This window comes from Pseudonaja textilis, chromosome 1 (genome assembly GCF_049901715.1).
Source record: "Pseudonaja textilis isolate UNSWEBS1 chromosome 1, rPseTex1.2, whole genome shotgun sequence".
Lineage (NCBI taxonomy): Eukaryota > Metazoa > Chordata > Lepidosauria > Squamata > Elapidae > Pseudonaja > Pseudonaja textilis.
Genome location: NC_141990.1, coordinates 100,835,377 through 100,851,123, shown reverse-complemented (window position 1 = coordinate 100,851,123; position 15,747 = coordinate 100,835,377). Strand labels below are relative to the sequence as shown.

The window sequence follows — 15,747 nt, the reverse complement described above, 5'->3', positions numbered from 1 at the left end:
CCATTATACTTTCTTGACTATTACTTTTCTTTATATAAAGTCAAGTCGCATTCAGGAGAACTTATAGAGGTTTTTTTTAAAAAAATACTACAAGTTCTTTTTAGTAACAATAATTTAGTATCAAAAATTTGCTTGGAAGCATCATACAGCTCATGGTTCTGGCCATAAACTCTTAATTGGGTAAACATTGCTGGCAATGTATACAGAGAGACATATCCAAAGAAAGACATTCATTTTGCAATATTGTCTTCAAACTGAAGAGCCTTGTCCAGTAAAAATGGTGCATGACACTCATAGAAAATAAATTTCACATAGATATGCTGATTGCTTGACTTTGCACAAATGTCACCATCTGTATCTCTTCTGTTAATGAAAAAGGCAAGCTAAAACACCTGTTTAAAACTGTTAACACTAATTCACTGTCCAGCTGCTTACTCCATACAATGGCAACTTCATTTTGAACATCTAAGGAACCTGTTCACCTATAAAAACAGAAAAGAAATGGCTAATTAGGGAATCTTCTCAGATGGTGAAAACGGTTTCTGATTCACAGAAATCGTTGAAACTAAATTTTGCACCAAGTCCTCTAAACAAAATAGATGAATCAGGTCTTTGCAGAGCCCAGATAGTACATTATCTGAGGCAAAGCTCAAAGAAGGGGATAATGATTAAGAGAGCTTCCAGACAAGCAATTCCGGGTATCACCATTCAGAAAGCACTATGCAGTTAATCCATCTTTCCCTCCTTCACATATTCCTAGGGGGAGGAAGGGTGGAAAATATTAAAGGGTTACAAGAAGATGTGACATTTGGACTCTTCTTGCCAGCTCCCCAGTAAAATGCTATATTTCTAGCATGCAAAAAGTTTCCTCTGGAAATACCTGGAAGTACTTGAGTAAGGAAAGTACCTTCTCATTTAAGTGCATGCTAGGATTGATAATCAAACAGTATGGCTAAAGGGAGAGAAAAAGATTATAACCATTTCAGATTTCAAGCAGACAGCCACACTTTTTTTAAAAAATTGCTTTATGTAACAACAGAAAATTAGCTTGAGTTAACCAAACATCATTGCATCCCATGTTCCTCAAGAAGCTACAAGAAGTGTCTATACTTGCTCAATTGTTTCAGGGGAAAAAATTAAAAATACGAATTTTATTAATAACTGGACAATAAAAGAAAATTCCCAAGAAAATTGTAGGATGATTCACTTTATTAACAAAATAAACTTATGAATCTTACTCTGAAGAGTCAAATTAAGTTCTTTTTTAAATTGAACATTTTGGTGGTTAGTAAACATGCATCCAAAATCACCACACTTGTGAATCAATAGGTAAGGGAATGAGCTGTACGGCCAAGAGAATTTCTCCAACTTTGCATAGGAGACTGAACACAACTCAGTGATTTGAGGATCAGACAAATCAAGTGGACACCAGACCAGATGAGCTACCAGAGTTTGCTGAGCAGAAGATGCTGCATTTTCAACGACATTTTTCAAGGTCAGAGAATAATTTCAGCAGCAATATGAAGAAGAAAACTGCTGCTCTCCCATATTTATCTTTCAGTCCAAAGATTTATATAGTAGGTGACAATGCTTTAAAGGGGTAGTGCTGGGGTTTTGTTTCACCTCAGATATGTAACATTCGCAACAATTAAGATATTTCTGTCGCTTTGAAAAGACATGGGATTAATTCAGATGCAATCAAACTTTCTGCCGGAGGGAAAAACAAGTAAGGTAAAACACAAAAGCCTCTTGTTAAAAAATACACGACAAATCCTTTCGAGCATGGGAATTCTCCTGGAACAACTATCGTAATTGCCACTATAAAGAGGAAACGGGAGCAGGAGACCCTCTAATCTTAAGAAGTGAGCAAGTCTTCCATAGGGAAATTTGGGGATACATCCCAGATATTTGCAGTTATAGCTGGCAGATGAATGAAGCCATTGTGACAGGAAAGGGCCACAAAAGAGGTTGAAGGATCTCACTGAAATTTGTAAGAGATCAAATTTAATTTGCATTCTAACACATCATTGTTACGGCATTGCATATTTATGTACCCACTGCTTTTCACTTATTCAGACAGGCAATAATTGTCTGGAGAACAACATTCAAGAATGTACCACATTCATTTTTATTCTGAAATAAAATGAAAGCCAGGGCACATAAAATAAACAGAAAATACAAACAGCCATTGGGGCAAATATGATTAAAGCCTTGCAAGACTGTAACTGTAGCACAAGTGATAAACTTTGGCTTTTAGAAGAGAGTTGTAAGAAAAACATATGTGTAATATAATAACAGGGAGGCTGGGCTAGTGGTTTGATCCTCCTGCCATCTCTTTCTGGTTTCAAGCTTTGAAATAAATGATTCCACAGCTTTGAGGCAAGAGTTTGCTTTATATCGGCCTGGATGTGTGTCCTCCCGTTTCATCAACAAAAATTTCTTCTCCAAGTCTTATATTTAAATATCTTTTAACAGAAATCATTTGTTTTGTTTAAAATGTTTCACAAAAAATAACATTAATTAAGATAAAACCATGAAGGGGCATGGTGGTTGTATGCACCGAAAGATGGAAAAAAGATGATTGCTATCAAGACAGTGATCAATGGATCATTTTAATTTTTTATTTTGCCCCAAAGTAAAAACTGGGCCAAATAAAAGAAACATAAAGTACAAACAATTTTGAGCCAATGTGATTAACTGCTTAAATAGAGAATGTTCCCATGCAGAAAAATGTCAGTTCTTTTGATAGGTCATCATTCTCCACAGCCAAAATCAATAACAATAACATGCTTTTATAAGATATAGTAATTTTAGATAGTGAGATTTATTGAATTTAATAAACATTTTGGATACTTAAACACTATACTGTAAATTACTTCCTGGCCAATTTAAATTATTGAATGAAAAGCTACTATTCAGTTAGAATTTAATAAATATAAAAGCACATCTCTGCATCAGCAGAGAACACCCTTCTTAAATCCATCGTTTAATATTTACATATATTTTATAGTTATCTTGGGTGACTACATACAGTATGCAGAAAAAGCAGGTTTTATTTCTTGATATCTTTTTTTTTCAAAAATCTTTTCCCATTTTAAAGAAACAATTTCATTCTTTCAATTATATTTAATGTGGTTATCTTCTTAGCCATTTAATTCAGAGTATTCTTTATATGCTACATATTAATGTAACCATCTTCAATCAGGTGCCTCTGGGTGGGTTGGACTACATAATCCCTCAAACATTCAGTTAAAACAAAGTTGAGCTAAAGTATAAAATGGCATATCCTAGTAAGGGATGGGTAGGTTTCATGTTTGGAACAACTATATTTTTCTCCTTCTTTACCAGAATCCCCAAATTTACCACTGAAGATCTGAAAAAATAAGCAGTAGAATTCAAGAATGTTGAGCCCAAGACCTTATTTCAACCACCAGAACTAAAATATCTAACTAAATTTAAAGTCCATTCTTAGTTTTGTCAAGTTTTCTTCATATCAATGGTATAATTTAAGTTGGGGTGAGGAGCCACTTTGTTGCTTCTATTTTCTTATAATTAGGAGACAGGCTTTTATAAATCTACTGGAAATAATTTGGTCCTTTCCAGTATATCCTGGTTTAATTTCAATCAATTTATGTTTCAAACTACATACCCTTTGTTGGAATGGATCTGAATATTTGTTTCAATCCCACCTAGATGTAGCAATCCTAGCGATGGATGCTGTTTTATGCAATGAAGATATGAATTTGGGATTGAAGCAGAGGTGGTATTCAGCAGGTTCTGACCAGTTCTGGAGAACCGGTAGTGGAACTTTTGAGTAGTTCAGAGAACCGGCAAATACCACCTCTGACTGGAGATTTTACAGTATCCTTCCCTGCCACGCCGACCAAGCTATTCCCATAGAACCAGTAGTAAAAAAATTTGAATCCCACCACTGGATTGAAGGTATTTCTAAATTAGTAGCCCACATTTAGTATTGTATAATCCTAGAACAAGGGAAAGGCATTGCATCAGTCTAATACAATCCTGGCTCAGTCCAGGAATCCAGATTAAAGCATCCTTGATAATTTTCTAGTTTCTGCTTGAATATCATGGCAATATAATTCTTTACATAGTTATTTGTTCCCAGGTGGAGTAGAACAGTGGATAATTTTCAAAGATAAGACCTTCTAAGTCTTGGAAGTTGTTTTTGACATCCTTGGTGCTCAGCTGAGAAAAAGGATAAATGGGTATTTTGGTGATAAGATGACACTCCTCTGTACATATTTCCTGCTGTATCAAGAATGTAGAATAATGTTCACCGTTAAGAGCTTTGGAGCTGTTCCATTGTTGGATTCAAGCATCTAGTTACTGGTTTAAACATTAAGACATAATGTCATTTATTTAATTTTAGATTCATGAAGTGGGTCAACCCAACCACCCACTATACACTTATGCCTTAGGACTATAAATGATCCAAGCCATTGGGTTTTTTCCCCCAATATATCAGATTATAGCAAACTATGATTTAGCATGAGCTGTGCAATTAATCTATGAAATCCTCACTAAAGAGAAGATGCCTGATTTCAGGTTTCTTATACACACAAGAGTGAGATCTTCTCCCTTTAGCTAAAAGCTAACGTTTCATTTAAAATCTTTGGATGAAAATTTTTAATATTATATAGTTATCTTTTGCAAATGCTTTAGGCTCTCAGAAATGTAACTCTTCACACAGATGGGGAACTAGACGCATTATGAAGTTTTAAAAATGATACATTTTGCTTTACAGCTAGCTTAATATGCAAATAGATTCCAATATTTACTCAGCCATGACGGAGCATACTAGGGATGCCTCTCATTTGTCACTAATTGAGGAAAATGCATGAAGGTTATCAGATGGAATCAGAACATATGCAAAATACTCCTCTCCTGCTATGGCTAGTGCAGAATTGCAATAACATTAATGATAAACATGTGCATTTTAGCTCAGTATCTACAAGGAGAGGAAGTACTGCGTATCTTAGGAAGGAAAAGTAAGGTGTGCATCCAGTAAATGAACTAAAAATAAATATATATGGACACTCAGGTCAAATAAAACATTTTATTACATCCAAAAGCCAGCTAAAAATGAACCCAGTGTGCATGCTGTCAAGCTAAAGACCATTTGTGGGATGCAGTCTAGAGTAAAATGTATCTGTTACCCCATACATGTTGGCTTATCCAGACCACAGCAAATCTGGCCTAAAATTAGCCATATTTGGACACTCTACTTCATGCAATTAATCATGTGAAAGAGGAAAATAAGCTTGTTAGCTGCCACTTTATGCTGGCTTGTGCTTTGCTGCTATGCGGTGACAGACTGCCATGAACTTTAGGGAGAGGAGATGAAGGGGAATGCTTGGGAAAATGAAAGTAAGTGCTGTATCTCCTTGAGATGCTGCCTCAAGTTCACCCCAGCTGGAAGGAAGAGGGAGCCACATACCAAATTGTGCTGGGACTAACTGTTATGAAAAATTCTTGCCTGAACCTGATTGGTTACACTGGGGTGGGCAATGAGAAATAATTAAGGGAGGGAAAAGTTGATTTTGGCATGTGATTCTCAGTTCTGGCTTTGCAATACTGCAATACACTTGATCTCTAAAAAACTATACCTTTCTCAACAAATGGAACCAAGGATCGAAGGTTTAAGTTGTGGCAGGTCCAACAGAGCTATTTATGACTTATGGCAAGCTGTGAGGGTAGGACTGGGGATATCTATACTGAGGGTAAAAGTGCCTGCAAAGGTAGAGGAGTGGTGAAAAAGAAGCTAGGCTCCTCGTGGAAATGTTTCTGCAAGGGAAGATGGTTGTGGGAAATTATCACACTTGCTTCTCCCTTTGGCCCTTTGAGGGGAAAAAAGAATTGTCCCAGTGTTTGGATGACAGAAGAGGCTGACTCCGCATCAGAGAGGTAGGAATCACTTGCAGACAATCTTTCCAATCGAACGCATGAATTGTGTTTGGAGGCTAAAAGAACTACAAAATGAATTATTCACCTGGTATTGACATAACAACCTGCACTCTATAGCAGAGTCACAGAATCTGGCTTCATATCCTGACTGTTTCAGAATGCAATAAAGATACGTCCATCATCTTTCACAAAATAATTAACATAGCAATAGATAATCTTTTTAAAGTTTCTTTACAATCTTTGGTTACCTAGGTGATACCTGTGATTAGAACACTTCTCATCACATTAGCATTTTCCAATAGTGTAAGTCCATTTTGTAGCACAGCAGTGTGGACTTGACTATGTTTCTCTCACATAACATTTATCCTCAGGGAAATATCCAGTGATGGTGTTGAAAATTGGCAATTTTGTATCTGTTATGTGAAAACACTATAGGATTTAATAAATAAATAAAGTTCTAACATATAGCCCAAAGGGGAATGTGCATGTACTAAAGATAGTATTTCCTTTAAAGCTCCTTTGGGCTGTTTTTTTAACAGATGAAATTCCTTAAAAGGCCAGCTGTTTTTTAAAAATAAATGAATCAGTCTTTTGATCTATGCTGATGATCCCTGGCATTATTATCTATCAGTCCACAAAAAAGGCAAACAGGCAAGTTATTTTTAGCTACTGTTAGATCACACATAGCAGAACAGCAGCGAGCAAAATTCATGATTATGCAAACACAATCACAATCGGTGATCCAATGACCAGAATAAAGTGATTTGATTTGTTCAGGAAAAATTCCTCTTCTGCATCATTTTAGGTTTTAACTACATCACAATTAGCTTTCAATTGTAGCAATATTACTTACTTCTGCCTATTATTTATACGTTTTAATTCCATCTTGTTAGGTTTTTCATTTTTATATGTTACATAATCAATTGCTTCTGCTTTTTACTGATGGCTTAAATAAATGACTTAATATTTATTAGATATTTCAGTCTTTAGTAAAAAAAAAATGCAATGTTTTAATTGACTTACTGCATACTCACCAACATCATTTTGGTGGGTTTTTGTTTTTCTTTTGTTTTAGCTGCTGAGATATTTGATCCACCATCTCATATTTAGTTCTGCTTTTATCATCTTTTCATGGAAGTACATAGAGAAAATATCCCTAAATCCTAAAACATGCATGCCAGCTATTTTCTTATTTACCTACATATGTACATAACTGCAATGATTCTCAATTGTTGGCCATGCAAGTAGCTTTCAGATCTGACAATGTAAAATATTTATATATGTATGATTCATGAATATTAGGCATTAATATATAGCTTGGGCTTGTAAGGATATAAATATTGATAGCATTTTGTTCAGTACTGGATATTTGTAAAGGACTGTATCTTCTGTCTGCAGTTCTAAAATATATGAATGCAAAAAGAAAAATCTACACAATGTCCTATGGTTGGAACTCATTGACAGCAAATATTTTAATTCCTTGTTACATACATTCTTGCTGGAGAGGAAACTAAGGAAGAACATGGTTTGGATAAGCCACTAAATGTCCTGTTGAAAAGGCTACATGGCCCAGATGGTATTCTCCTCTGCTCATTTTTTGACTCTTGGATGACACAACAATAACATAGGGATTTCCATAACGTACATTTTCAGGTGATCTGTACCAATTCATTGTTCCCCATGCATTTTGCTCAGTGCAAAACTGCAATAACAGCACATCGAATACAACAATTAACTTGAGAATGTAGGTTGAGCCAATCAGAGAATACAGGAAGAGAGACAGTTATATGTTTACATTACACTGTAGCTCCAGGGGTATTTATTATTTTAATGTTCAGACCATGAAGATAATGTTTTAGTTTGTTGAAGTATAATTAAACAAGATGTTCTTCCACATACCACATTCATCTTAGGAAGGAAAAATAAAATTTGAAATTATTAGTTGCAGAATAGTGGATTTCCATAGGCAGAACTACATGTGTTGCTGAGCAGCCAGCAGGTTTAGAAGAGTTTTCAGTGTCAACTGGCTTCTGACTTCCTTATAAATTATTCTTGCTGTAATTAATAATGCGGTGGGAGCAGAGGTAGATAAAGTTCTACAGTGATCCCTTTGAAATTTTAAATGGTTTCTCTTATTTCTTTGCTCTCTATGTGCATGTATAAATGTGCATGTAACTAATTTCCCAGAGAACCAGATTAATGCTGTGGTTAGATCCTCAACCATGTTTGAAGCTTATCTCTCCACCTTGGGGCATTTACTCTGTTTTAGTGGCAGCCTAGTAAAACTCCTAAGGTTGTTATGAAAATAATTGGGAAACCCCAATAGTGACACCCCTGAAGAAAGATGGGAGCGTAAGAATCTGTGCGGATTACAAGACGTCATTGAACAAATATTTACAAATCAACGCCTATCCAGTCCCCTGTTATCCAGTACCTACTACATTCTTTTGAGCCAGGAACCATTTTCGCTAAATTAGACATGTCACAGGCCTATCAACAGTTCCCTGTTGATGACACAGCCACTGAACTACAAACTATTGTAACGCACAGGGGCGCTTTCAAATGTAGGTGCCTCCAATTTGGCGTAAGTGTAGCCCCAGGAATTTTCCAATCCTTAATGGAAAGACTTCTTCAAGGATTACCGAGCGTAATTCCATATTTTGATGACATTTTAATATCTGCCCCTGACAAGCCTCAGTTACTGCAAAGAGTCAGAGGAGTCCTCTATCGTTTCAGACAGCATGGTCTTAAGTTAAAGAAAGACAAGTGCACTATTGCCACCCCACAGGTAGAATTTTTGGGATACAGAATTGACGCCTCTGGTATTCACTCAATCGAATCCAAAGTAAGGGCTATTCACGAGGCACCCACACCAACTAACAGAACTGAGCTCCAGGCCTTTTTAGGACTTCTTAACTTTTACACTTCATTTTTGCCTCATAAAGCTTCCATTGCAGAGCCTCTGCACAGACTCTTGGACAAGCAATCCCCCTGGCACTGGGGACCTAGGGAAGCCCATGCCTTCCATGCTGTCAAATCATTACTTACATCCAATGCTGTCCTGATACAATTTAATGAACATTTACCTTTAGTTTTAGCAGCAGATGCTTCTCCTTTTGGCATAGGTGCTGTTTTAAGTCATAGACTGCCTAACAGTTCTGAGGCACGCATTGCCTTTTTCTCCAGAACTTTTTCCCCAGCTGAGCGCAACTACAGCCAAATTGACAAGGAGGCTTTGGCTGCAGTTGCTCCTGTCAAAAAATTCCATGAGTTTCTATATGGACACTATTTCGAGTTGATCACGGATCACAAGCCTCTGTTAGGCCTTCTGTCTGGCGAAAGACAAACTCCTCAGATTTTGTCTCCAAGAATGACCAGGTGGACCTTATTTCTGGCTGCCTATTCCTATACACTGATTCATCTCCTGGCAAGAGTCTATGCCATGCTGATGCTCTTAGTCACTGCCCCCTGCCTGTTCCTGTGGAGGATCCTGCACCAACTAATGCTGTTTTCCAGATCAACGATCTCAAACTCCCCATCACTGCCCTCAATATCACTGCCCACTCTTCCAGGGACAAGGTAATCGGCCAAGTTCTTGACTGGGTGGGAAGGGGGTAGCCAGCAATTCCTTATGCCCCCGAATTCATGCCTTTTAAAATTCGCCAGCAAGAACTATCTTCTTTGCAAGGCTGTTTACTTTGGGGAACAAGGGTAGTTATCCCTTCCAAGTTGCAAGACTCAGTTTTAAAGGTCCTGCATGAGGTCCATCCCGGCATTGTCAGGATGAAGGCCCTGGCTCGCAGTTATGTATGGTGGCCAGGCATGGATGCTCAGATTACAAGTTGGGTGAATGCTTGTCAGCCATGCCAAGCTACCAGACCTGCTCCACCCACATCCACTCCAGGCAGGTGGGAAGATTCTGAGGCCACTTGGTCCCGGGTGCATATTGATCTGGCTGGCCCCGTTCATGGGCATGCATTCCCGGTGATGGTTGATTCTTTTTCTAAATGGGTAGAACTGACCTTGATGACCACCACAACTTCAGAAGCTGTCACTAAGGCTCTATCAAGGATATTTGCTACCCATGGCCTCCCTGACACCATCGTGTCTGATAACGGCCCCCAGTTTACTTCCTGTGAGTTTGAGGTCTTCCTAGCCAACCTAGGAATAAGGCACACACTTACAGCTCCTTTTCATCCTACCAGTAATGGTCTGGCTGAAAGGGCAGTCAGATCAGTTAAGCAGGCCCTGGCAAGGTTTGGGCCTATAGATTGGCACTCTAGGCTCGCTAAGTATCTCCTGACCCAGCACACAACTCCCTGTGCCACCACTAATAGGTCTCCGGCTGAACTTCTCATGGGTAGACGTCTGAGAACCACCCTAGACAGACTCCATCCGCATTATGCCCCAGTCACACCCCTAGGGTCAAAAAGCCAGGCAAGGGAGTTCACTGAGAATGACCGGGTCTATGCCCGGAACTATGTGGGACGCTCTTTGTGGATGCCTGGGCAAATTGTGGCGGTAACTGGTCCTAAGTCTTACAGGGTCCAACTGCAAGATGGGCACATCTGACGCCGCCATATCGATCAGCTTAGAAGGCATTGGAGTGCGTCTGCAGATGGCCCTCAAGATGTTCCTGCAACAGAGAAACCGCTGGCGCCCAAAGAAACTTCCCTCGGATCCGACAGGAACACAAGCCTACCTGAACAGCCATCTGTCCCTCGCCCAGAAACTCCTGAAGTCAAGACGCCAGCTTAGTCGGCACCAGAAGTTGCCCAGCAAGCAGAAAAGTTCCTTCCAGCAGCAGCTTCATCAGGACTTCGTCAAGATCTGGCCGCCTGCACAAGCGCCCGAGTTATCTGAAGGACTACGCATGCTCCGTTCTGGGGGAAAGGAGTGTGGCGTTTGGAAAAGACTGAGCTGAAGTCTTCACTCCGGTCCGTGTTTCCAGCGGGAACACGGACCGTTCCTATTGGCTGATGCCGTTTGACAGCTGGCTATAAAAGGGAGCTGTCAAATGGCATCAGCTGTTGTCTGCTGGCTGGCTACCTTGTTAGCATGGCAGCCGTGGCAACCCTTTATTGCTACAATAAAGTAAAATAAATAAATACAATAAATACAATAAAGTAAAAGCTGAAGTTCGCTCCGTGTTTGCCTCAGGTTATTCCGCTGCTCCACAACAGCCTGATAGAAGTATGATCTGCAAGTTACACCAAATCCTTTGGAAACTATATTTAGATCAATATCCGAGAAACTTGTATTGCAGTACATGAGTATTCATGTATGCATGCATGCATGCATGTTTGTGTGTGTGTGTGTGTGTGTGTGTGTGTGTTTACACCATCTTCATTGCACAGTTCACTTTCAAGGTAAGTCCTATTAGGCAAAGCATAAAGATCAGTATGCAAAGAAGTATGAAATAGCATGCTAAAGAAATTAAGGCACAAGGAAGAAAAAGAACTTTATCCATGAGGACTTTCTTTTAATCCTACCTGTAATTAATGATAACGGTGATTGATGATGATGATGAAGATGATGATGATGAAGATGATGATTGGTATCATAAATACCTAGGTAGGTTGAAGGAAGGTATTCAGAAGCTAAAAATCTTAGTATCTTTATCTTTCAAGTCCAATATATTCAAAAGTTGGGGTGTTGGCAGTTTAAATTATTGAGAAACACCCATTTTCAAGCATGACTGATTAGGAAGGAGAGACTTTTGCATCATTTCATTTTGAACATAAGCTCAGTAAGCCCCATCTCTAAGAGGAAAAGAAAAGGATTTGCAAAGGACATCATGCTATTACACTTTCAATCATCTATTTTGTCTACACAGAGACAGAACAAGCAAAGAAAAACAAGGGTGAAAATTAACTGGGAACTGTCTCTGGGGAAATGTATTAGTTAAACTAGGAAGTGGCTCAGAGAAATTCTCACTTTTATGCTGGGTAGTCATTGTTTGCTCAATCACAATATAAACTCTTGCTGTAGGCTGCTCAAACTCACATATATCCATTTGAAGTTTTTATTCTGTTCTCCATGGCGTCCATCTGTGTAGTAAAAAGTGATCTGCTTACAAATGTTTCAAACAAGTTTCTGAAAATACCAAATACATCCAGCTGCTACCTTCATACAAAGCTCTGTCTTAGAATCGATTCTGGTGGGAGATTCAGTTTGATTTTTTTTATCTAATTCAGACATATTTGTTTCTTTTTTTTTGCTCCAGTTATGGAAATTAAACTCCTGTCCTAGCAATGAATAAATAAATATAAAAAGATATTTAAGGAAAGTCAAATCTCCAAAAAAATATTCTTTAAAATAGATGCACACTCAAATAAATAGAACAGAAATATATTACAAGCATCTATCAAAGCAGATATTTTAAATGTCAGTCTTTGAGTCACAGACAGGTGATACCAAAATAATTTGGAGGAAAATCAATGAATAAAATATTAATTAACTGGATCTAAATCCAAATCATGTACTACAACTGCCCTTTATATGATATTTACCTCCAAGGGCTTCTCTAACACTAGAAATAGCCCTGACTAGGAACAGTAGAAATATTTTAATCCAGTTTCTTTCAGGATTGCCTCTGTACACTACAACTCACTACATGAGAATGTTGTTTATGTCTTTCCCAGCCTTGCTTTTCCTCCAAATTCAGCCTGAGAAATTAAAGATAGATTTCTCTCTCACACACACACATACCTTTTAAAGCATCTGCTTCTCCAGACTATTTGATTACGAATCTAAAAGCATTTTGTTCAAAAATGAAATCTGCATTTCCAGAAAAACGTCACACACAAAGAGAGAGAGAAAAATCCATACTGACACCTAAAACCCATTCATGGGTGCTTATTTACAAACTATTGTGACAAGGGGGTGGAAGAGAAAGGAAAACCAACTTCTAAAGATGCTCATTGTTCAATTATTCACATTATCTCCTCGGTATAAGTAATAGAATAATAATATGCTTTATTAAACAACAGAGGCTTTTCACTGGTCACAAAAGAAAACTGTTAAAAGCTATTTTCATTTCAAGATGTAAAATGAAATGGTTGCTAAACATACGTTGTGATAAACATTTTCAAAAGACAAAAAAAAAAAAAGAACACACAGGCAAGCACATCATTTGCTAAATCACAGATATTTTTTTTAATAAGTTCTAAGCTTCACATTCTCTGAAGCGAAAACCACCAAGCTTTAAAACAGCACAAATTCACAGAGCTTCTCACAAATTTCCGGCAAAATTTGTAAACCCGGCACCCAATGCTCAGGTATAAATAGCTCAGAGAGAACAGCTCCAAGAAATCAGTCTTAGGAGGAAATCAATTATGAGAACGTACTATATATTTTCTGCATTAAACAGCTGTCTCAAGAGATGTATACACCTCTCCGCTCATCAGAAATGGGGAAAGTGCACTTCCACGGACATGCGAAATCTTTAAAGCACTCATCTTTAAGGCGTTCAAAAAAACAAAACAACAACAACAACAACAACAACACTGAACTCACCACACACCCACAGAGTGTCAGTCTCACGGACACGTATTTTTTTAAAAAAAAAACCCGCGAAAGGGATTTTTTTTTCTTTTTTCTTTTGCCTTCGACACGGAACAGTTCCAAAGAAGATCCTATGAATTAGCTTGAAGCTGGATAAACTTAAGCTGCGGCTCGAAGCGCCTGTGAACAGAGTGAGTGCCGTGCCAGAGATGCCTGCGTGCACACAACACACATGCATGTATACATATATATATATATGCACATGCACCCTAGCCGAAGCTGAGCGCGCGAGGAATATGACAGGCGAGCCGTGCACGCCGCTCGAGTCTCAGCTGATTTTTCAAGAGCAGAGCAAGGCAATCCAACCGCCGCACCGAGCCAGCGGAGAGGGAGCTGCATGCCGTCGCCTGCCTCCCCTTACCTAGTGCTTAACGTTTTAATGCTGGATCAGCTCCTTTTACAAGCAGGTCTGTTGGCCCAAAGAGTAAAGGACTTGTAGCACGTGTACAGCCACCTTTCCACAAGCCATTCCCCCGCCCGTTAGCACGCCGAGCTTCCCCAGTTGCAAACATCTCATTAGACTAATGCATTCAGCACGGGCAGAAAACTCGATTTACCATAGCTACAGCAATGAATTTCCATTACGATGACAGCTTCTACCACATCATGTCCGGAAAAACCAGCCAACCACTGCCTTTTAAAGAAAATACACACACACACACACACACACACACACACACACACACACACACTTTACATGCAGAAAGGGAGGCCTGCGCGTAGGTTCTGCATACTCGTTGCTCTACTGCTGCTGCTAAACTAAATGGAGAAATTGTGGCGATTGACAGGCTGCATAAACGCATTTTGCACGTTGGGAATTTTTTTTAAAAAAAACAACGTTTCTTACACACCGTGACAGCAATTTGACAAGGGACGGAGTGAGCGTTTGGAAGCCCTCCTCTTTTCCTTTTTCTTTTTTCTTTCTTTTTCTTTTTTTTATTAAAAGAAAAAAGAACTATTCCTCTATGTTGTTGCCATAGTAACCAGACTGGATCCTCGTCTCTTTGTCCCAGCCATCCAGCAATGTGGCCCAGGATTGCGCTTTAGTTTTTAGACCACGACCCCAGAGAGGCAGGCGGAAGCGAAGCCGCCGCTTGACTTGGGAAAAGAAGCTCCAGCAGCCGCTCCGCAAAACTTGGGAGTCCCCGACTGGGCGGCTTCGGCAGGCCGAGCCTTCTGCGCCCCGCCCCGGTCCCACAGCTTGGGGAAGGAAGGGCGCCTCCCCCGTGTAACAGCCAAGGGACAGATCGCGCTTAAGGACTGAATCGGTGCAAACGGCGGCAGACGAGACAAGCCAGGGGGGAAATATAAACGGTGAGAGACGGCGGAGAACCTCTTCGCCTTGCCAGCCCCCTCGCTCGCTGAAGGGAAGGGCTTCCCTGGATGGTGACGAAGTCTGGAACAATTTGAGATTTAACTAGACTGTGGTTCTGTGAAAAGTGCCAGGGAGCAGCCCTGTCTGTTGCACGAGGAGAGAGAATCCCCAAAACTTCAAAGACTTCAGCTGGGCTAGTACCGGTTTCTCCTTGGATAGGCTGCCACCTGAAAATCCCAAGCTTGTGGGCTAAAAGGCTGAGGATGAAACTCTCAAAGGTGCTTTTTTTTTTTAAGAGGCAACTGGACTTTCTGGTTTTTCACTGAAGACGTTTCGCTTCTCATCCAAGAAGCTTCTTCGGCTCTGCAGCTTCTTGGATGAGAAGAGAAGAAAAAAAACCCAGAAAGTCCAGTTGCCTCTTGAAAAAACACCTTTGGGACAACAACCATGACCTGGGTGACTGAGAATCTCCATAGATAGTGAGGATGAAAGTGCATTCAAAAGAAAGCACTTCTGTATGGTGGTCACGAAAAGTCCATGGATGAACTCACAAAGCCATCAAAAATCAGGAACTGAATTGAAAGTACACACCTACACAAACTATGTATTTATGATACAGTCCTTTGGATAAAATGCTCAGCAAATGTAGGGAACCTATGGTATCCTGGATATGTAACTCCAACGCCCTAGAAAGCATCCACAGTGAGGGAAAGTTACAGGGAACAGAACTCAGCAACCTCTGGAGAATTATAGGTTCCATATCCTAGTCTTAAGCCATGGTAAGAACTGCCTCGTTGGTTCAAACCAAATCCACAATTTGTTAGGCTCCTTGAGACATGATTGATGATGGTGATGATGATAGCAATGTTTGCGCTTGTCCTCCCATCGTCAAGCAAGAAAAGGAAAGCTGGAATTGAATCCAGAAGCTCTAGAGTTGTCCT

The 15,747-nt window shown here is 39.5% G+C and overlaps 1 long non-coding RNA gene across 1 annotated transcript; it reads right to left on the bottom strand.

Moving 5' to 3' along the window:
• Window positions 1–212: 212 nt before the first annotated feature.
• Window positions 213–13,957, bottom strand: LOC148127741 (uncharacterized). The gene is made up of 4 exons (XR_015741073.1): window positions 13,853–13,957; window positions 11,863–11,975; window positions 11,418–11,495; window positions 213–482 (listed from the first exon to the last, which is right to left on the bottom strand). It is a non-coding gene; the product is annotated as an uncharacterized LOC148127741 (long non-coding RNA).
• Window positions 13,958–15,747: the final 1,790 nt, after the last annotated feature.